General features: G+C 49.6%; 33 non-coding genes across 33 annotated transcripts; all 33 read left to right on the top strand.

Moving 5' to 3' along the window:
• The first annotated feature begins 125 nt into the window (after positions 1-125).
• On the top strand, positions 126-207 carry Trnas-uga (transfer RNA serine (anticodon UGA)). The gene has a single exon. It is a non-coding gene; the product is annotated as a tRNA-Ser (tRNA).
• Positions 208-787: 580 nt separating this feature from the next.
• Trnaf-gaa (transfer RNA phenylalanine (anticodon GAA)) lies at positions 788-860 on the top strand. Its single transcript has one exon. It is a non-coding gene; the product is annotated as a tRNA-Phe (tRNA).
• Positions 861-1,400: 540 nt separating this feature from the next.
• On the top strand, positions 1,401-1,473 carry Trnak-uuu (transfer RNA lysine (anticodon UUU)). Its single transcript has one exon. It is a non-coding gene; the product is annotated as a tRNA-Lys (tRNA).
• A 138-nt stretch (positions 1,474-1,611) lies between these two features.
• Trnas-cga (transfer RNA serine (anticodon CGA)) lies at positions 1,612-1,693 on the top strand. Its single transcript has one exon. It is a non-coding gene; the product is annotated as a tRNA-Ser (tRNA).
• Positions 1,694-2,433: 740 nt separating this feature from the next.
• On the top strand, positions 2,434-2,515 carry Trnas-uga (transfer RNA serine (anticodon UGA)). Its single transcript has one exon. It is a non-coding gene; the product is annotated as a tRNA-Ser (tRNA).
• A 580-nt stretch (positions 2,516-3,095) lies between these two features.
• Positions 3,096-3,168, top strand: Trnaf-gaa (transfer RNA phenylalanine (anticodon GAA)). Its single transcript has one exon. It is a non-coding gene; the product is annotated as a tRNA-Phe (tRNA).
• A 540-nt stretch (positions 3,169-3,708) lies between these two features.
• Trnak-uuu (transfer RNA lysine (anticodon UUU)) lies at positions 3,709-3,781 on the top strand. The gene has a single exon. It is a non-coding gene; the product is annotated as a tRNA-Lys (tRNA).
• A 138-nt stretch (positions 3,782-3,919) lies between these two features.
• On the top strand, positions 3,920-4,001 carry Trnas-cga (transfer RNA serine (anticodon CGA)). Its single transcript has one exon. It is a non-coding gene; the product is annotated as a tRNA-Ser (tRNA).
• A 740-nt stretch (positions 4,002-4,741) lies between these two features.
• Positions 4,742-4,823, top strand: Trnas-uga (transfer RNA serine (anticodon UGA)). The gene has a single exon. It is a non-coding gene; the product is annotated as a tRNA-Ser (tRNA).
• Positions 4,824-5,403: 580 nt separating this feature from the next.
• Positions 5,404-5,476, top strand: Trnaf-gaa (transfer RNA phenylalanine (anticodon GAA)). Its single transcript has one exon. It is a non-coding gene; the product is annotated as a tRNA-Phe (tRNA).
• Positions 5,477-6,016: 540 nt separating this feature from the next.
• Positions 6,017-6,089, top strand: Trnak-uuu (transfer RNA lysine (anticodon UUU)). Its single transcript has one exon. It is a non-coding gene; the product is annotated as a tRNA-Lys (tRNA).
• Positions 6,090-6,227: 138 nt separating this feature from the next.
• On the top strand, positions 6,228-6,309 carry Trnas-cga (transfer RNA serine (anticodon CGA)). Its single transcript has one exon. It is a non-coding gene; the product is annotated as a tRNA-Ser (tRNA).
• A 740-nt stretch (positions 6,310-7,049) lies between these two features.
• Positions 7,050-7,131, top strand: Trnas-uga (transfer RNA serine (anticodon UGA)). The gene has a single exon. It is a non-coding gene; the product is annotated as a tRNA-Ser (tRNA).
• A 580-nt stretch (positions 7,132-7,711) lies between these two features.
• Trnaf-gaa (transfer RNA phenylalanine (anticodon GAA)) lies at positions 7,712-7,784 on the top strand. The gene has a single exon. It is a non-coding gene; the product is annotated as a tRNA-Phe (tRNA).
• Positions 7,785-8,324: 540 nt separating this feature from the next.
• Trnak-uuu (transfer RNA lysine (anticodon UUU)) lies at positions 8,325-8,397 on the top strand. The gene has a single exon. It is a non-coding gene; the product is annotated as a tRNA-Lys (tRNA).
• Positions 8,398-8,535: 138 nt separating this feature from the next.
• On the top strand, positions 8,536-8,617 carry Trnas-cga (transfer RNA serine (anticodon CGA)). The gene has a single exon. It is a non-coding gene; the product is annotated as a tRNA-Ser (tRNA).
• Positions 8,618-9,357: 740 nt separating this feature from the next.
• Positions 9,358-9,439, top strand: Trnas-uga (transfer RNA serine (anticodon UGA)). The gene has a single exon. It is a non-coding gene; the product is annotated as a tRNA-Ser (tRNA).
• A 580-nt stretch (positions 9,440-10,019) lies between these two features.
• On the top strand, positions 10,020-10,092 carry Trnaf-gaa (transfer RNA phenylalanine (anticodon GAA)). Its single transcript has one exon. It is a non-coding gene; the product is annotated as a tRNA-Phe (tRNA).
• Positions 10,093-10,632: 540 nt separating this feature from the next.
• On the top strand, positions 10,633-10,705 carry Trnak-uuu (transfer RNA lysine (anticodon UUU)). Its single transcript has one exon. It is a non-coding gene; the product is annotated as a tRNA-Lys (tRNA).
• Positions 10,706-10,843: 138 nt separating this feature from the next.
• Trnas-cga (transfer RNA serine (anticodon CGA)) lies at positions 10,844-10,925 on the top strand. Its single transcript has one exon. It is a non-coding gene; the product is annotated as a tRNA-Ser (tRNA).
• A 740-nt stretch (positions 10,926-11,665) lies between these two features.
• On the top strand, positions 11,666-11,747 carry Trnas-uga (transfer RNA serine (anticodon UGA)). The gene has a single exon. It is a non-coding gene; the product is annotated as a tRNA-Ser (tRNA).
• Positions 11,748-12,327: 580 nt separating this feature from the next.
• Trnaf-gaa (transfer RNA phenylalanine (anticodon GAA)) lies at positions 12,328-12,400 on the top strand. Its single transcript has one exon. It is a non-coding gene; the product is annotated as a tRNA-Phe (tRNA).
• A 540-nt stretch (positions 12,401-12,940) lies between these two features.
• On the top strand, positions 12,941-13,013 carry Trnak-uuu (transfer RNA lysine (anticodon UUU)). The gene has a single exon. It is a non-coding gene; the product is annotated as a tRNA-Lys (tRNA).
• A 138-nt stretch (positions 13,014-13,151) lies between these two features.
• Positions 13,152-13,233, top strand: Trnas-cga (transfer RNA serine (anticodon CGA)). The gene has a single exon. It is a non-coding gene; the product is annotated as a tRNA-Ser (tRNA).
• Positions 13,234-13,973: 740 nt separating this feature from the next.
• On the top strand, positions 13,974-14,055 carry Trnas-uga (transfer RNA serine (anticodon UGA)). Its single transcript has one exon. It is a non-coding gene; the product is annotated as a tRNA-Ser (tRNA).
• A 580-nt stretch (positions 14,056-14,635) lies between these two features.
• Positions 14,636-14,708, top strand: Trnaf-gaa (transfer RNA phenylalanine (anticodon GAA)). Its single transcript has one exon. It is a non-coding gene; the product is annotated as a tRNA-Phe (tRNA).
• A 540-nt stretch (positions 14,709-15,248) lies between these two features.
• Positions 15,249-15,321, top strand: Trnak-uuu (transfer RNA lysine (anticodon UUU)). Its single transcript has one exon. It is a non-coding gene; the product is annotated as a tRNA-Lys (tRNA).
• A 138-nt stretch (positions 15,322-15,459) lies between these two features.
• On the top strand, positions 15,460-15,541 carry Trnas-cga (transfer RNA serine (anticodon CGA)). Its single transcript has one exon. It is a non-coding gene; the product is annotated as a tRNA-Ser (tRNA).
• A 740-nt stretch (positions 15,542-16,281) lies between these two features.
• Positions 16,282-16,363, top strand: Trnas-uga (transfer RNA serine (anticodon UGA)). Its single transcript has one exon. It is a non-coding gene; the product is annotated as a tRNA-Ser (tRNA).
• A 580-nt stretch (positions 16,364-16,943) lies between these two features.
• Trnaf-gaa (transfer RNA phenylalanine (anticodon GAA)) lies at positions 16,944-17,016 on the top strand. The gene has a single exon. It is a non-coding gene; the product is annotated as a tRNA-Phe (tRNA).
• Positions 17,017-17,773: 757 nt separating this feature from the next.
• On the top strand, positions 17,774-17,857 carry Trnas-cga (transfer RNA serine (anticodon CGA)). Its single transcript has one exon. It is a non-coding gene; the product is annotated as a tRNA-Ser (tRNA).
• A 748-nt stretch (positions 17,858-18,605) lies between these two features.
• Trnas-uga (transfer RNA serine (anticodon UGA)) lies at positions 18,606-18,690 on the top strand. Its single transcript has one exon. It is a non-coding gene; the product is annotated as a tRNA-Ser (tRNA).
• Positions 18,691-19,275: 585 nt separating this feature from the next.
• Trnaf-gaa (transfer RNA phenylalanine (anticodon GAA)) lies at positions 19,276-19,348 on the top strand. Its single transcript has one exon. It is a non-coding gene; the product is annotated as a tRNA-Phe (tRNA).
• The last annotated feature ends 130 nt before the right edge of the window (positions 19,349-19,478 follow it).

Below are 19,478 nucleotides of genomic sequence, written 5' to 3'. Positions count from 1 at the left end.
AATTAATACACTTTCGTAACGGCTAATGGAAACCGTACAGGAAAGAGTGAGGCCACGCCGTTTTCTGCCACCAGATTGCTTCTAAAGATGGCGGTTTCAGTTGTCGGGAGTCGCTTCCGCCACCGGCAGTCGTGGCCGAGTGGTTAAGGCGTCTGACTTGAAATCAGATTCCCTCTGGGAGCGTAGGTTCGAGTCCTGCCGACTGCGAAAATTTTCTCGCTCTCAAATGGCGGACGTTCAGCTGCATCCTAGCAGTTGCGTCACTACTAAACACGTGGGTCACCAGCAATGTGCAGTGCTATTTGATCCAGGGCGCAGCGCTACAGTCGCGCCCAGAAGCCGCAGCTCATCTCCGCGTCTCACAGGCGTCCACCAGGTGTTAGTACAAGTGTCGCCTCACTGGGCAGTGCAGATGTGTCCATTTTAGCTTGCAGACGATGACGTGTGAGCTAACGCAAGTCGAATGTTTTACCGTGAGTATCTGCAAGATACTGCCTCTCATACGGTGGAGAGACTCACTCCTTCTTGTGTCTCGTTCTCCGCACACGAGTTGCCCCTGGCATCGATATAGCACGGGTTTTCTAGCGTCAGCGAAGTCAATATTACACGAATCGAGTCGACATGTTTGCTTGTTACGATGACGGAAGAAGAAGAAATGTGTGTGTAACTTCACTGCATCGGCTGCTCGCCTTTCAGCGCCCCTGTGTCTGATCAGACGAAGGTGACTGTGAAATTGGCAACGAGGCAGAGGTTAATGAACACATGCAAATGACAACCTTCACCGTCAGCCGAAATAGCTCAGTTGGGAGAGCGTTAGACTGAAGATCTAAAGGTCCCTGGTTCGATCCCGGGTTTCGGCACCGATTCGTTTTGATGCGACGCCAATGGAATTACTCTGCGTTTGTGATAATGCAACTACCGCTGACAACAAAAATGACTCTCTCCTGTAGCTGTTCTGGTTGTCTAGTGCATGCCATAAGAGGAACTCACTAGACAACTAACTCCCCTAGAAGCAAAAGAATTAAAAATATCCTACCGACTGCATTCCTTTTTCTGTGTCAGGTGGTGAAGAACGTCTTCAACGGAACCGTGAAATGAGCGAAAGCGTGGGAAACATTGCATTCGAAATGCTTGTGAATTTTCCAATTGCCCAGTGAGTGTCGACAAAACACGTAAATTCTCTGCTCCAACGTATGAGACGTAACAACTGGTGCAATTTGTTGTTGCATCATGTGCCAGCAGTCTTCGATAGTGTGTTACGAGCTTAGCGCGATAAGTTTGTAGATAGCATTTAGGCGACGTTTTATTTGTTAACGGCCCCATACAGCGATTGCACAACAGTAAAGGACATGAGTCAATGTATAGTTGTGCGTCGTGGGAGGTTTTGCAGCCTCGTGTGAGCTCGGATAGCTCAGTCGGTAGAGCATTAGGCTTTTAACCTAAGGGCCCCGGTTTCAAGTCCCTGTCCAGGCGGAAATTTTAATACTTTGGTAGCGATTCGTCTGGTAGCGGTGGAGACGCTACAGAAAATAATGCAGCTACGCCGTTTTCTGACACCACAGTGCTTTAAACGGTAGCAGTTGCATGTGTCCGGAGAACACCGCGCTAACGGCAGTCGTGGCCGAGTGGTTAAGGCGTCTGACTCGAAATCAGATTCCCTCTGGGAGCGTAGGTTCGAATCCTACCGTGTGCGTGCGATTTTGCGTAAAGAGGAGCAAACATTTTCGCACACATGTGACATGTGTGGGCGAATGCGGGTGCAAACCAGAGACGCCATTCTCAACAAGACGAAAATTTCCGTTTTAAGAATACTGAGTTTTCGCGACGACCGCTGCTTACTCTGGCTATCGGTTCACCTCACACTGACACTGACGCTGGGACTGCAGAAAGCCGTCGCTGAGATCGTGAGTACACAGATGTGCTCGAAAGTGATGGACAGAGCGAACATCTCATTTTCTTTTTAAGAATCGCAATTTCAATCACTCGAGTGCGGCAAAAGCAGTGGTGCAGCGTTTCTTTTCTTAAGATCTCGCAGCTGCTTGGAGGTATGTCCATCGTTTTAAGACGGCAGAAAACTAGCGTCAGCGGTGCGTCAGTGGGAAGTCTGTGAAGTCGCCATTGGAGCCGTAAGCCAGTAATTACGACATGCGAATCACTCGCACACCACGCAGCTGTACGATAATGCTCTTGCGTGGGTCCGCATAGCTGAGTCGGTAGAGCGTTAGGTTTTCAACCGAAGGGTCCTGGGTTCAAGTCCCTGTCTGGGCGAAAATTAATACACCTGGGTTCAAGTCCCTGTCTGGGCGAAAATTAATACACTTTCGTAACGGCTAATGGAAACCGTACAGGAAAGAGTGAGGCCACGCCGTTTTCTGCCACCAGATTGCTTCTAAAGATGGCGGTTTCAGTTGTCGGGAGTCGCTTCCGCCACCGGCAGTCGTGGTCGAGTGGTTAAGGCGTCTGACTTGAAATCAGATTCCCTCTGGGAGCGTAGGTTCGAGTCCTGCCGACTGCGAAAATTTTCTCGCTCTCAAATGGCGGACGTTCAGCTGCATCCTAGCAGTTGCGTCACTACTAAACACGTGGGTCACCAGCAATGTGCAGTGCTATTTGATCCAGGGCGCAGCGCTACAGTCGCGCCCAGAAGCCGCAGCTCATCTCCGCGTCTCACAGGCGTCCACCAGGTGTTAGTACAAGTGTCGCCTCACTGGGCAGTGCAGATGTGTCCATTTTAGCTTGCAGACGATGACGTGTGAGCTAACGCAAGTCGAATGTTTTACCGTGAGTATCTGCAAGATACTGCCTCTCATACGGTGGAGAGACTCACTCCTTCTTGTGTCTCGTTCTCCGCACACGAGTTGCCCCTGGCATCGATATAGCACGGGTTTTCTAGCGTCAGCGAAGTCAATATTACACGAATCGAGTCGACATGTTTGCTTGTTACGATGACGGAAGAAGAAGAAATGTGTGTGTAACTTCACTGCATCGGCTGCTCGCCTTTCAGCGCCCCTGTGTCTGATCAGACGAAGGTGACTGTGAAATTGGCAACGAGGCAGAGGTTAATGAACACATGCAAATGACAACCTTCACTGTCAGCCGAAATAGCTCAGTTGGGAGAGCGTTAGACTGAAGATCTAAAGGTCCCTGGTTCGATCCCGGGTTTCGGCACCGATTCGTTTTGATGCGACGCCAATGGAATTACTCTGCGTTTGTGATAATGCAACTACCGCTGACAACAAAAATGACTCTCTCCTGTAGCTGTTCTGGTTGTCTAGTGCATGCCATAAGAGGAACTCACTAGACAACTAACTCCCCTAGAAGCAAAAGAATTAAAAATATCCTACCGACTGCATTCCTTTTTCTGTGTCAGGTGGTGAAGAACGTCTTCAACGGAACCGTGAAATGAGCGAAAGCGTGGGAAACATTGCATTCGAAATGCTTGTGAATTTTCCAATTGCCCAGTGAGTGTCGACAAAACACGTAAATTCTCTGCTCCAACGTATGAGACGTAACAACTGGTGCAATTTGTTGTTGCATCATGTGCCAGCAGTCTTCGATAGTGTGTTACGAGCTTAGCGCGATAAGTTTGTAGATAGCATTTAGGCGACGTTTTATTTGTTAACGGCCCCATACAGCGATTGCACAACAGTAAAGGACATGAGTCAATGTATAGTTGTGCGTCGTGGGAGGTTTTGCAGCCTCGTGTGAGCTCGGATAGCTCAGTCGGTAGAGCATTAGGCTTTTAACCTAAGGGCCCCGGTTTCAAGTCCCTGTCCAGGCGGAAATTTTAATACTTTGGTAGCGATTCGTCTGGTAGCGGTGGAGACGCTACAGAAAATAATGCAGCTACGCCGTTTTCTGACACCACAGTGCTTTAAACGGTAGCAGTTGCATGTGTCCGGAGAACACCGCGCTAACGGCAGTCGTGGCCGAGTGGTTAAGGCGTCTGACTCGAAATCAGATTCCCTCTGGGAGCGTAGGTTCGAATCCTACCGTGTGCGTGCGATTTTGCGTAAAGAGGAGCAAACATTTTCGCACACATGTGACATGTGTGGGCGAATGCGGGTGCAAACCAGTGACGCCATTCTCAACAAGACGAAAATTTCCGTTTTAAGAATACTGAGTTTTCGCGACGACCGCTGCTTACTCTGGCTATCGGTTCACCTCACACTGACACTGACGCTGCGACTGCAGAAAGCCGTCGCTGAGATCGTGAGTACACAGATGTGCTCGAAAGTGATGGACAGAGCGAACATCTCATTTTCTTTTTAAGAATCGCAATTTCAATCACTCGAGTGCGGCAAAAGCAGTGGTGCAGCGTTTCTTTTCTTAAGATCTCGCAGCTGCTTGGAGGTATGTCCATCGTTTTAAGACGGCAGAAAACTAGCGTCAGCGGTGCGTCAGTGGGAAGTCTGTGAAGTCGCCATTGGAGCCGTAAGCCAGTAATTACGACATGCGAATCACTCGCACACCACGCAGCTGTACGATAATGCTCTTGCGTGGGTCCGCATAGCTGAGTCGGTAGAGCGTTAGGTTTTCAACCGAAGGGTCCTGGGTTCAAGTCCCTGTCTGGGCGAAAATTAATACACCTGGGTTCAAGTCCCTGTCTGGGCGAAAATTAATACACTTTCGTAACGGCTAATGGAAACCGTACAGGAAAGAGTGAGGCCACGCCGTTTTCTGCCACCAGATTGCTTCTAAAGATGGCGGTTTCAGTTGTCGGGAGTCGCTTCCGCCACCGGCAGTCGTGGCCGAGTGGTTAAGGCGTCTGACTTGAAATCAGATTCCCTCTGGGAGCGTAGGTTCGAGTCCTGCCGACTGCGAAAATTTTCTCGCTCTCAAATGGCGGACGTTCAGCTGCATCCTAGCAGTTGCGTCACTACTAAACACGTGGGTCACCAGCAATGTGCAGTGCTATTTGATCCAGGGCGCAGCGCTACAGTCGCGCCCAGAAGCCGCAGCTCATCTCCGCGTCTCACAGGCGTCCACCAGGTGTTAGTACAAGTGTCGCCTCACTGGGCAGTGCAGATGTGTCCATTTTAGCTTGCAGACGATGACGTGTGAGCTAACGCAAGTCGAATGTTTTACCGTGAGTATCTGCAAGATACTGCCTCTCATACGGTGGAGAGACTCACTCCTTCTTGTGTCTCGTTCTCCGCACACGAGTTGCCCCTGGCATTGATATAGCACGGGTTTTCTAGCGTCAGCGAAGTCAATATTACACGAATCGAGTCGACATGTTTGCTTGTTACGATGACGGAAGAAGAAGAAATGTGTGTGTAACTTCACTGCATCGGCTGCTCGCCTTTCAGCGCCCCTGTGTCTGATCAGACGAAGGTGACTGTGAAATTGGCAACGAGGCAGAGGTTAATGAACACATGCAAATGACAACCTTCACCGTCAGCCGAAATAGCTCAGTTGGGAGAGCGTTAGACTGAAGATCTAAAGGTCCCTGATTCGATCCCGGGTTTCGGCACCGATTCGTTTTGATGCGACGCCAATGGAATTACTCTGCGTTTGTGATAATGCAACTACCGCTGACAACAAAAATGACTCTCTCCTGTAGCTGTTCTGGTTGTCTAGTGCATGCCATAAGAGGAACTCACTAGACAACTAACTCCCCTAGAAGCAAAAGAATTAAAAATATCCTACCGACTGCATTCCTTTTTCTGTGTCAGGTGGTGAAGAACGTCTTCAACGGAACCGTGAAATGAGCGAAAGCGTGGGAAACATTGCATTCGAAATGCTTGTGAATTTTCCAATTGCCCAGTGAGTGTCGACAAAACACGTAAATTCTCTGCTCCAACGTATGAGACGTAACAACTGGTGCAATTTGTTGTTGCATCATGTGCCAGCAGTCTTCGATAGTGTGTTACGAGCTTAGCGCGATAAGTTTGTAGATAGCATTTAGGCGACGTTTTATTTGTTAACGGCCCCATACAGCGATTGCACAACAGTAAAGGACATGAGTCAATGTATAGTTGTGCGTCGTGGGAGGTTTTGCAGCCTCGTGTGAGCTCGGATAGCTCAGTCGGTAGAGCATTAGGCTTTTAACCTAAGGGCCCCGGTTTCAAGTCCCTGTCCAGGCGGAAATTTTAATACTTTGGTAGCGATTCGTCTGGTAGCGGTGGAGACGCTACAGAAAATAATGCAGCTACGCCGTTTTCTGACACCACAGTGCTTTAAACGGTAGCAGTTGCATGTGTCCGGAGAACACCGCGCTAACGGCAGTCGTGGCCGAGTGGTTAAGGCGTCTGACTCGAAATCAGATTCCCTCTGGGAGCGTAGGTTCGAATCCTACCGTGTGCGTGCGATTTTGCGTAAAGAGGAGCAAACATTTTCGCACACATGTGACATGTGTGGGCGAATGCGGGTGCAAACCAGTGACGCCATTCTCAACAAGACGAAAATTTCCGTTTTAAGAATACTGAGTTTTCGCGACGACCGCTGCTTACTCTGGCTATCGGTTCACCTCACACTGACACTGACGCTGGGACTGCAGAAAGCCGTCGCTGAGATCGTGAGTACACAGATGTGCTCGAAAGTGATGGACAGAGCGAACATCTCATTTTCTTTTTAAGAATCGCAATTTCAATCACTCGAGTGCGGCAAAAGCAGTGGTGCAGCGTTTCTTTTCTTAAGATCTCGCAGCTGCTTGGAGGTATGTCCATCGTTTTAAGACGGCAGAAAACTAGCGTCAGCGGTGCGTCAGTGGGAAGTCTGTGAAGTCGCCATTGGAGCCGTAAGCCAGTAATTACGACATGCGAATCACTCGCACACCACGCAGCTGTACGATAATGCTCTTGCGTGGGTCCGCATAGCTGAGTCGGTAGAGCGTTAGGTTTTCAACCGAAGGGTCCTGGGTTCAAGTCCCTGTCTGGGCGAAAATTAATACACCTGGGTTCAAGTCCCTGTCTGGGCGAAAATTAATACACTTTCGTAACGGCTAATGGAAACCGTACAGGAAAGAGTGAGGCCACGCCGTTTTCTGCCACCAGATTGCTTCTAAAGATGGCGGTTTCAGTTGTCGGGAGTCGCTTCCGCCACCGGCAGTCGTGGCCGAGTGGTTAAGGCGTCTGACTTGAAATCAGATTCCCTCTGGGAGCGTAGGTTCGAGTCCTGCCGACTGCGAAAATTTTCTCGCTCTCAAATGGCGGACGTTCAGCTGCATCCTAGCAGTTGCGTCACTACTAAACACGTGGGTCACCAGCAATGTGCAGTGCTATTTGATCCAGGGCGCAGCGCTACAGTCGCGCCCAGAAGCCGCAGCTCATCTCCGCGTCTCACAGGCGTCCACCAGGTGTTAGTACAAGTGTCGCCTCACTGGGCAGTGCAGATGTGTCCATTTTAGCTTGCAGACGATGACGTGTGAGCTAACGCAAGTCGAATGTTTTACCGTGAGTATCTGCAAGATACTGCCTCTCATACGGTGGAGAGACTCACTCCTTCTTGTGTCTCGTTCTCCGCACACGAGTTGCCCCTGGCATCGATATAGCACGGGTTTTCTAGCGTCAGCGAAGTCAATATTACACGAATCGAGTCGACATGTTTGCTTGTTACGATGACGGAAGAAGAAGAAATGTGTGTGTAACTTCACTGCATCGGCTGCTCGCCTTTCAGCGCCCCTGTGTCTGATCAGACGAAGGTGACTGTGAAATTGGCAACGAGGCAGAGGTTAATGAACACATGCAAATGACAACCTTCACCGTCAGCCGAAATAGCTCAGTTGGGAGAGCGTTAGACTGAAGATCTAAAGGTCCCTGGTTCGATCCCGGGTTTCGGCACCGATTCGTTTTGATGCGACGCCAATGGAATTACTCTGCGTTTGTGATAATGCAACTACCGCTGACAACAAAAATGACTCTCTCCTGTAGCTGTTCTGGTTGTCTAGTGCATGCCATAAGAGGAACTCACTAGACAACTAACTCCCCTAGAAGCAAAAGAATTAAAAATATCCTACCGACTGCATTCCTTTTTCTGTGTCAGGTGGTGAAGAACGTCTTCAACGGAACCGTGAAATGAGCGAAAGCGTGGGAAACATTGCATTCGAAATGCTTGTGAATTTTCCAATTGCCCAGTGAGTGTCGACAAAACACGTAAATTCTCTGCTCCAACGTATGAGACGTAACAACTGGTGCAATTTGTTGTTGCATCATGTGCCAGCAGTCTTCGATAGTGTGTTACGAGCTTAGCGCGATAAGTTTGTAGATAGCATTTAGGCGACGTTTTATTTGTTAACGGCCCCATACAGCGATTGCACAACAGTAAAGGACATGAGTCAATGTATAGTTGTGCGTCGTGGGAGGTTTTGCAGCCTCGTGTGAGCTCGGATAGCTCAGTCGGTAGAGCATTAGGCTTTTAACCTAAGGGCCCCGGTTTCAAGTCCCTGTCCAGGCGGAAATTTTAATACTTTGGTAGCGATTCGTCTGGTAGCGGTGGAGACGCTACAGAAAATAATGCAGCTACGCCGTTTTCTGACACCACAGTGCTTTAAACGGTAGCAGTTGCATGTGTCCGGAGAACACCGCGCTAACGGCAGTCGTGGCCGAGTGGTTAAGGCGTCTGACTCGAAATCAGATTCCCTCTGGGAGCGTAGGTTCGAATCCTACCGTGTGCGTGCGATTTTGCGTAAAGAGGAGCAAACATTTTCGCACACATGTGACATGTGTGGGCGAATGCGGGTGCAAACCAGTGACGCCATTCTCAACAAGACGAAAATTTCCGTTTTAAGAATACTGAGTTTTCGCGACGACCGCTGCTTACTCTGGCTATCGGTTCACCTCACACTGACACTGACGCTGGGACTGCAGAAAGCCGTCGCTGAGATCGTGAGTACACAGATGTGCTCGAAAGTGATGGACAGAGCGAACATCTCATTTTCTTTTTAAGAATCGCAATTTCAATCACTCGAGTGCGGCAAAAGCAGTGGTGCAGCGTTTCTTTTCTTAAGATCTCGCAGCTGCTTGGAGGTATGTCCATCGTTTTAAGACGGCAGAAAACTAGCGTCAGCGGTGCGTCAGTGGGAAGTCTGTGAAGTCGCCATTGGAGCCGTAAGCCAGTAATTACGACATGCGAATCACTCGCACACCACGCAGCTGTACGATAATGCTCTTGCGTGGGTCCGCATAGCTGAGTCGGTAGAGCGTTAGGTTTTCAACCGAAGGGTCCTGGGTTCAAGTCCCTGTCTGGGCGAAAATTAATACACCTGGGTTCAAGTCCCTGTCTGGGCGAAAATTAATACACTTTCGTAACGGCTAATGGAAACCGTACAGGAAAGAGTGAGGCCACGCCGTTTTCTGCCACCAGATTGCTTCTAAAGATGGCGGTTTCAGTTGTCGGGAGTCGCTTCCGCCACCGGCAGTCGTGGCCGAGTGGTTAAGGCGTCTGACTTGAAATCAGATTCCCTCTGGGAGCGTAGGTTCGAGTCCTGCCGACTGCGAAAATTTTCTCGCTCTCAAATGGCGGACGTTCAGCTGCATCCTAGCAGTTGCGTCACTACTAAACACGTGGGTCACCAGCAATGTGCAGTGCTATTTGATCCAGGGCGCAGCGCTACAGTCGCGCCCAGAAGCCGCAGCTCATCTCCGCGTCTCACAGGCGTCCACCAGGTGTTAGTACAAGTGTCGCCTCACTGGGCAGTGCAGATGTGTCCATTTTAGCTTGCAGACGATGACGTGTGAGCTAACGCAAGTCGAATGTTTTACCGTGAGTATCTGCAAGATACTGCCTCTCATACGGTGGAGAGACTCACTCCTTCTTGTGTCTCGTTCTCCGCACACGAGTTGCCCCTGGCATCGATATAGCACGGGTTTTCTAGCGTCAGCGAAGTCAATATTACACGAATCGAGTCGACATGTTTGCTTGTTACGATGACGGAAGAAGAAGAAATGTGTGTGTAACTTCACTGCATCGGCTGCTCGCCTTTCAGCGCCCCTGTGTCTGATCAGACGAAGGTGACTGTGAAATTGGCAACGAGGCAGAGGTTAATGAACACATGCAAATGACAACCTTCACCGTCAGCCGAAATAGCTCAGTTGGGAGAGCGTTAGACTGAAGATCTAAAGGTCCCTGATTCGATCCCGGGTTTCGGCACCGATTCGTTTTGATGCGACGCCAATGGAATTACTCTGCGTTTGTGATAATGCAACTACCGCTGACAACAAAAATGACTCTCTCCTGTAGCTGTTCTGGTTGTCTAGTGCATGCCATAAGAGGAACTCACTAGACAACTAACTCCCCTAGAAGCAAAAGAATTAAAAATATCCTACCGACTGCATTCCTTTTTCTGTGTCAGGTGGTGAAGAACGTCTTCAACGGAACCGTGAAATGAGCGAAAGCGTGGGAAACATTGCATTCGAAATGCTTGTGAATTTTCCAATTGCCCAGTGAGTGTCGACAAAACACGTAAATTCTCTGCTCCAACGTATGAGACGTAACAACTGGTGCAATTTGTTGTTGCATCATGTGCCAGCAGTCTTCGATAGTGTGTTACGAGCTTAGCGCGATAAGTTTGTAGATAGCATTTAGGCGACGTTTTATTTGTTAACGGCCCCATACAGCGATTGCACAACAGTAAAGGACATGAGTCAATGTATAGTTGTGCGTCGTGGGAGGTTTTGCAGCCTCGTGTGAGCTCGGATAGCTCAGTCGGTAGAGCATTAGGCTTTTAACCTAAGGGCCCCGGTTTCAAGTCCCTGTCCAGGCGGAAATTTTAATACTTTGGTAGCGATTCGTCTGGTAGCGGTGGAGACGCTACAGAAAATAATGCAGCTACGCCGTTTTCTGACACCACAGTGCTTTAAACGGTAGCAGTTGCATGTGTCCGGAGAACACCGCGCTAACGGCAGTCGTGGCCGAGTGGTTAAGGCGTCTGACTCGAAATCAGATTCCCTCTGGGAGCGTAGGTTCGAATCCTACCGTGTGCGTGCGATTTTGCGTAAAGAGGAGCAAACATTTTCGCACACATGTGACATGTGTGGGCGAATGCGGGTGCAAACCAGTGACGCCATTCTCAACAAGACGAAAATTTCCGTTTTAAGAATACTGAGTTTTCGCGACGACCGCTGCTTACTCTGGCTATCGGTTCACCTCACACTGACACTGACGCTGGGACTGCAGAAAGCCGTCGCTGAGATCGTGAGTACACAGATGTGCTCGAAAGTGATGGACAGAGCGAACATCTCATTTTCTTTTTAAGAATCGCAATTTCAATCACTCGAGTGCGGCAAAAGCAGTGGTGCAGCGTTTCTTTTCTTAAGATCTCGCAGCTGCTTGGAGGTATGTCCATCGTTTTAAGACGGCAGAAAACTAGCGTCAGCGGTGCGTCAGTGGGAAGTCTGTGAAGTCGCCATTGGAGCCGTAAGCCAGTAATTACGACATGCGAATCACTCGCACACCACGCAGCTGTACGATAATGCTCTTGCGTGGGTCCGCATAGCTGAGTCGGTAGAGCGTTAGGTTTTCAACCGAAGGGTCCTGGGTTCAAGTCCCTGTCTGGGCGAAAATTAATACACCTGGGTTCAAGTCCCTGTCTGGGCGAAAATTAATACACTTTCGTAACGGCTAATGGAAACCGTACAGGAAAGAGTGAGGCCACGCCGTTTTCTGCCACCAGATTGCTTCTAAAGATGGCGGTTTCAGTTGTCGGGAGTCGCTTCCGCCACCGGCAGTCGTGGCCGAGTGGTTAAGGCGTCTGACTTGAAATCAGATTCCCTCTGGGAGCGTAGGTTCGAGTCCTGCCGACTGCGAAAATTTTCTCGCTCTCAAATGGCGGACGTTCAGCTGCATCCTAGCAGTTGCGTCACTACTAAACACGTGGGTCACCAGCAATGTGCAGTGCTATTTGATCCAGGGCGCAGCGCTACAGTCGCGCCCAGAAGCCGCAGCTCATCTCCGCGTCTCACAGGCGTCCACCAGGTGTTAGTACAAGTGTCGCCTCACTGGGCAGTGCAGATGTGTCCATTTTAGCTTGCAGACGATGACGTGTGAGCTAACGCAAGTCGAATGTTTTACCGTGAGTATCTGCAAGATACTGCCTCTCATACGGTGGAGAGACTCACTCCTTCTTGTGTCTCGTTCTCCGCACACGAGTTGCCCCTGGCATCGATATAGCACGGGTTTTCTAGCGTCAGCGAAGTCAATATTACACGAATCGAGTCGACATGTTTGCTTGTTACGATGACGGAAGAAGAAGAAATGTGTGTGTAACTTCACTGCATCGGCTGCTCGCCTTTCAGCGCCCCTGTGTCTGATCAGACGAAGGTGACTGTGAAATTGGCAACGAGGCAGACGTTAATGAACACATGCAAATGACAACCTTCACCGTCAGCCGAAATAGCTCAGTTGGGAGAGCGTTAGACTGAAGATCTAAAGGTCCCTGGTTCGATCCCGGGTTTCGGCACCGATTCGTTTTGATGCGACGCCAATGGAATTACTCTGCGTTTGTGATAATGCAACTACCGCTGACAACAAAAATGACTCTCTCCTGTAGCTGTTCTGGTTGTCTAGTGCATGCCATAAGAGGAACTCACTAGACAACTAACTCCCCTAGAAGCAAAAGAATTAAAAATATCCTACCGACTGCATTCCTTTTTCTGTGTCAGGTGGTGAAGAACGTCTTCAACGGAACCGTGAAATGAGCGAAAGCGTGGGAAACATTGCATTCGAAATGCTTGTGAATTTTCCAATTGCCCAGTGAGTGTCGACAAAACACGTAAATTCTCTGCTCCAACGTATGAGACGTAACAACTGGTGCAATTTGTTGTTGCATCATGTGCCAGCAGTCTTCGATAGTGTGTTACGAGCTTAGCGCGATAAGTTTGTAGATAGCATTTAGGCGACGTTTTATTTGTTAACGGCCCCATACAGCGATTGCACAACAGTAAAGGACATGAGTCAATGTATAGTTGTGCGTCGTGGGAGGTTTTGCAGCCTCGTGTGAGCTCGGATAGCTCAGTCGGTAGAGCATTAGGCTTTTAACCTAAGGGCCCCGGTTTCAAGTCCCTGTCCAGGCGGAAATTTTAATACTTTGGTAGCGATTCGTCTGGTAGCGGTGGAGACGCTACAGAAAATAATGCAGCTACGCCGTTTTCTGACACCACAGTGCTTTAAACGGTAGCAGTTGCATGTGTCCGGAGAACACCGCGCTAACGGCAGTCGTGGCCGAGTGGTTAAGGCGTCTGACTCGAAATCAGATTCCCTCTGGGAGCGTAGGTTCGAATCCTACCGTGTGCGTGCGATTTTGCGTAAAGAGGAGCAAACATTTTCGCACACATGTGACATGTGTGGGCGAATGCGGGTGCAAACCAGTGACGCCATTCTCAACAAGACGAAAATTTCCGTTTTAAGAATACTGAGTTTTCGCGACGACCGCTGCTTACTCTGGCTATCGGTTCACCTCACACTGACACTGACGCTGGGACTGCAGAAAGCCGTCGCTGAGATCGTGAGTACACAGATGTGCTCGAAAGTGATGGACAGAGCGAACATCTCATTTTCTTTTTAAGAATCGCAATTTCAATCACTCGAGTGCGGCAAAAGCAGTGGTGCAGCGTTTCTTTTCTTAAGATCTCGCAGCTGCTTGGAGGTATGTCCATCGTTTTAAGACGGCAGAAAACTAGCGTCAGCGGTGCGTCAGTGGGAAGTCTGTGAAGTCGCCATTGGAGCCGTAAGCCAGTAATTACGACATGCGAATCACTCGCACACCACGCAGCTGTACGATAATGCTCTTGCGTGGGTCCGCATAGCTGAGTCGGTAGAGCGTTAGGTTTTCAACCGAAGGGTCCTGGGTTCAAGTCCCTGTCTGGGCGAAAATTAATACACCTGGGTTCAAGTCCCTGTCTGGGCGAAAATTAATACACTTTCGTAACGGCTAATGGAAACCGTACAGGAAAGAGTGAGGCCACGCCGTTTTCTGCCACCAGATTGCTTCTAAAGATGGCGGTTTCAGTTGTCGGGAGTCGCTTCCGCCACCGGCAGTCGTGGCCGAGTGGTTAAGGCGTCTGACTTGAAATCAGATTCCCTCTGGGAGCGTAGGTTCGAGTCCTGCCGACTGCGAAAATTTTCTCGCTCTCAAATGGCGGACGTTCAGCTGCATCCTAGCAGTTGCGTCACTACTAAACACGTGGGTCACCAGCAATGTGCAGTGCTATTTGATCCAGGGCGCAGCGCTACAGTCGCGCCCAGAAGCCGCAGCTCATCTCCGCGTCTCACAGGCGTCCACCAGGTGTTAGTACAAGTGTCGCCTCACTGGGCAGTGCAGATGTGTCCATTTTAGCTTGCAGACGATGACGTGTGAGCTAACGCAAGTCGAATGTTTTACCGTGAGTATCTGCAAGATACTGCCTCTCATACGGTGGAGAGACTCACTCCTTCTTGTGTCTCGTTCTCCGCACACGAGTTGCCCCTGGCATCGATATAGCACGGGTTTTCTAGCGTCAGCGAAGTCAATATTACACGAATCGAGTCGACATGTTTGCTTGTTACGATGACGGAAGAAGAAGAAATGTGTGTGTAACTTCACTGCATCGGCTGCTCGCCTTTCAGCGCCCCTGTGTCTGATCAGACGAAGGTGACTGTGAAATTGGCAACGAGGCAGAGGTTAATGAACACATGCAAATGACAACCTTCACCGTCAGCCGAAATAGCTCAGTTGGGAGAGCGTTAGACTGAAGATCTAAAGGTCCCTGATTCGATCCCGGGTTTCGGCACCGATTCGTTTTGATGCGACGCCAATGGAATTACTCTGCGTTTGTGATAATGCAACTACCGCTGACAACAAAAATGACTCTCTCCTGTAGCTGTTCTGGTTGTCTAGTGCATGCCATAAGAGGAACTCACTAGACAACTAACTCCCCTAGAAGCAAAAGAATTAAAAATATCCTACCGACTGCATTCCTTTTTCTGTGTCAGGTGGTGAAGAACGTCTTCAACGGAACCGTGAAATGAGCGAAAGCGTGGGAAACATTGCATTCGAAATGCTTGTGAATTTTCCAATTGCCCAGTGAGTGTCGACAAAACACGTAAATTCTCTGCTCCAACGTATGAGACGTAACAACTGGTGCAATTTGTTGTTGCATCATGTGCCAGCAGTCTTCGATAGTGTGTTACGAGCTTAGCGCGATAAGTTTGTAGATAGCATTTAGGCGACGTTTTATTTGTTAACGGCCCCATACAGCGATTGCACAACAGTAAAGGACATGAGTCAATGTATAGTTGTGCGTCGTGGGAGGTTTTGCAGCCTCGTGTGAGCTCGGATAGCTCAGTCGGTAGAGCATTAGGCTTTTAACCTAAGGGCCCCGGTTTCAAGTCCCTGTCCAGGCGGAAATTTTAATACTTTGGTAGCGATTCGTCTGGTAGCGGTGGAGACGCTACAGAAAATAATGCAGCTACGCCGTTTTCTGACACCACAGTGCTTTAAACGGTAGCAGTTGCATGTGTCCGGAGAACACCGCGCTAACGGCAGTCGTGGCCGAGTGGTTAAGGCGTCTGACTCGAAATCAGATTCCCTCTGGGAGCGTAGGTTCGAATCCTACCGTGTGCGTGCGATTTTGCGTAAAGAGGAGCAAACATTTTCGCACACATGTGACATGTGTGGGCGAATGCGGGTGCAAACCAGTGACGCCATTCTCAACAAGACGAAAATTTCCGTTTTAAGAATACTGAGTTTTCGCGACGACCGCTGCTTACTCTGGCTATCGGTTCACCTCACACTGACACTGACGCTGGGACTGCAGAAAGCCGTCGCTGAGATCGTGAGTACACAGATGTGCTCGAAAGTGATGGACAGAGCGAACATCTCATTTTCTTTTTAAGAATCGCAATTTCAATCACTCGAGTGCGGCAAAAGCAGTGGTGCAGCGTTTCTTTTCTTAAGATCTCGCAGCTGCTTGGAGGTATGTCCATCGTTTTAAGACGGCAGAAAACTAGCGTCAGCGGTGCGTCAGTGGGAAGTCTGTGAAGTCGCCATTGGAGCCGTAAGCCAGTAATTACGACATGCGAATCACTCGCACACCACGCAGCTGTACGATAATGCTCTTGCGTGGGTCCGCATAGCTGAGTCGGTAGAGCGTTAGGTTTTCAACCGAAGGGTCCTGGGTTCAAGTCCCTGTCTGGGCGAAAATTAATACACCTGGGTTCAAGTCCCTGTCTGGGCGAAAATTAATACACTTTCGTAACGGCTAATGGAAACCGTACAGGAAAGAGTGAGGCCACGCCGTTTTCTGCCACCAGATTGCTTCTAAAGATGGCGGTTTCAGTTGTCGGGAGTCGCTTCCGCCACCGGCAGTCGTGGCCGAGTGGTTAAGGCGTCTGACTTGAAATCAGATTCCCTCTGGGAGCGTAGGTTCGAGTCCTGCCGACTGCGAAAATTTTCTCGCTCTCAAATGGCGGACGTTCAGCTGCATCCTAGCAGTTGCGTCACTACTAAACACGTGGGTCACCAGCAATGTGCAGTGCTATTTGATCCAGGGCGCAGCGCTACAGTCGCGCCCAGAAGCCGCAGCTCATCTCCGCGTCTCACAGGCGTCCACCAGGTGTTAGTACAAGTGTCGCCTCACTGGGCAGTGCAGATGTGTCCATTTTAGCTTGCAGACGATGACGTGTGAGCTAACGCAAGTCGAATGTTTTACCGTGAGTATCTGCAAGATACTGCCTCTCATACGGTGGAGAGACTCACTCCTTCTTGTGTCTCGTTCTCCGCACACGAGTTGCCCCTGGCATCGATATAGCACGGGTTTTCTAGCGTCAGCGAAGTCAATATTACACGAATCGAGTCGACATGTTTGCTTGTTACGATGACAGAAGAAGAAGAAATGTGTGTGTAACTTCACTGCATCGGCTGCTCGCCTTTCAGCGCCCCTGTGTCTGATCAGACGAAGGTGACTGTGAAATTGGCAACGAGGCAGAGGTTAATGAACACATGCAAATGACAACCTTCACCGTCAGCCGAAATAGCTCAGTTGGGAGAGCGTTAGACTGAAGATCTAAAGGTCCCTGGTTCGATCCCGGGTTTCGGCACCGATTCGTTTTGATGCGACGCCAATGGAATTACTCTGCGTTTGTGATAATGCAACTACCGCTGACAACAAAAATGACTCTCTCCTGTAGCTGTTCTGGTTGTCTAGTGCATGCCATAAGAGGAACTCACTAGACAACTAACTCCCCTAGAAGCAAAAGAATTAAAAATATCCTACCGACTGCATTCCTTTTTCTGTGTCAGGTGGTGAAGAACGTCTATCAACGGAACCGTGAAATGAGCGAAAGCGTGGGAAACATTGCATTCGAAAATGCTTGTGAATTTTCCAATTGCCCAGTGAGTGTCGACAAAACACGTAAATTCTCTGCTCCAACGTATGAGACGTAACAACTGGTGCAATTTGTTGTTGCATCATGTGCCAGCAGTCTTCGATAGTGTGTTACGAGCTTAGCGCGATAAGTTTGTAGATAGCATTTAGGCGACGTTTTATTTGTTAACGGCCCACCATACAGCGATTGCACAACAGTAAAGGACATGAGTCAATGTATAGTTGTGCGTCGTGGGAGGTTTTGCAGCCTCGTGTGAGCTCGGATAGCTCAGTCGGTAGAGCAGTAGGCTTTTAACCTAAGGGCCCCGGTTTCAAGTCCCTGTCCAGGCGGAAATTTTAATACTTTGGTAGCGATTCGTCTGGTAGCGGTGGAGACTGCTACAGAAAATAATGCAGCTACGCCGTTTTCTGACACCACAGTGCTTTAAACGGTAGCAGTTGCATGTGTTCCGGAGAACACCGCGCTAACGGCAGTCGTGGCCGATGTGGTTAAGGCGTCTGACTCGAAATCAGATTCCCTCTGGGAGCGTAGGTTCGAATCCTAACCGTGTGCGTGCGATTTTGCGTAAAGAGGAGCAAACATTTTCGCACACATGTGACATGTGTGGGCGAATGCGGGTGCAAACCAGTGACGCCATTCTCAACAAGACGGAAAATTTCCGTTTTAAGAATACTGAGTTTTCGCGACGACCGCTGCTTACTTCTGGCTATCGGTTTCACCTCACACTGACACTGACGCTGGGACTGCAGAAAGCCGTCGCTGGAGATCGTGAGTACACAGATGTGCTCGAAAGTGATGGACAGAGCGAACATCTCATTTTCTTTTTTAAGAATCGCAATTTCAATCACTCGAGTGCGGCAAAAGCAGTGGTGCAGCGTTTCTTTTCTTAAGATCTCGCAGCTGCTTGGAGGTATGTCCATCGTTTTAAGACGGCAGAAAACTAGCCGTCAGCGGTGCGTCAGTGGGAAGTCTGTGAAGTCGCCATTGGAGCCGTAAGCCAGTAATTACGACATGCGAATCACTCGCACACCACGCAGCTGTACGATAATGCTCTTGCGTGGGTCCGCATAGCCTGAGTCGGTAGGAGCGTTAGGTTTTCAACCGAAGGGTCCTGGGTTCAAGTCCCTGTCTGGGCGAAAATTAATACACCTGGGTTCAAGTCCCTGTCTGGGCGAAAATTAATACACTTTCGTAACGGCTAATGGAAACCGTACAGGAAAGAGTGAGGCCACGCCGTTTTCTGCCACCAGATTGCTTCTAAAGATGGCGGTTTCAGTTGTCGGGAGTCGCTTCCGCCACCGGCAGTCGTGGCCGAGTGGTGTAAGGCGTCTGACTTGAAATCAGAATTCCCCTCTGGGAGCGTAGGTTCGAGTCCTGCCGACTGCGAAAATTTTCTCGCTCTCAAATGGCGGACGTTCAGCTGCATCCTAGCAGTTGCGTCACTACTAAACACGTGGGTCACCAGCAATGTGCAGTGCTATTTGATCCAGGTGCGCAGCGCTACAGTCGCGCCCAGAAGCCGGCAGCTCATCTCCGCGTCTCACAGGCGTCCACCAGGTGTTAGTACAAGTGTCGCCTCACTGGGCAGTGCAGATGTGTCCATTTTAGCTTGCAGACGATGACGTGTGAGCTAACGCAAGTCGAATGTTTTACCGTGAGTATCTGCAAGATACTGCCTCTCATACGGTGGAGAGACTCACTCCTTCTTGTGTCTCGTTCTCCGCACACGAGTTGCCCCTGGCATCGATATAGCACGGGTTTTCTAGCGTCAGCGAAGTCAATATTACCACGAATCGAGTCGACATGTTTGCTTGTTACGATGACGGAAGAAGAAGAAATGTGTGTGTAACTTCACTGCATCGGCTGCTCGCCTTTCAGCGCCCCTGTGTCTTGATCAGACGAAGGTGACTGTGGAAATTGGCAACGAGGCAGACGTTAATGAACACATGCAAATGACAACCTTCACCGTCAGCCGAAATAGCTCAGTTGGGAGAGCGTTAGACTGAAGATCTAAAGGTCCCTGGTTCGATCCCGGGTTTCGGCACCGATTCGTTTTGAATGCGACGCCAATGGAATTACTCTGCGTTTGTGATAATGCAACTACCGCTGACAACAAAAATGACTCTCTCCTGTAGCTGTTCTGGTTTGTCTAGTGCATGCCATAAGAGGAACTC

The sequence above is a fragment of the Schistocerca serialis genome, chromosome 4 (assembly GCF_023864345.2).
Source record: "Schistocerca serialis cubense isolate TAMUIC-IGC-003099 chromosome 4, iqSchSeri2.2, whole genome shotgun sequence".
Lineage (NCBI taxonomy): Eukaryota > Metazoa > Arthropoda > Insecta > Orthoptera > Acrididae > Schistocerca > Schistocerca serialis.
This window is presented reverse-complemented; position numbering and strand designations above follow the sequence as displayed.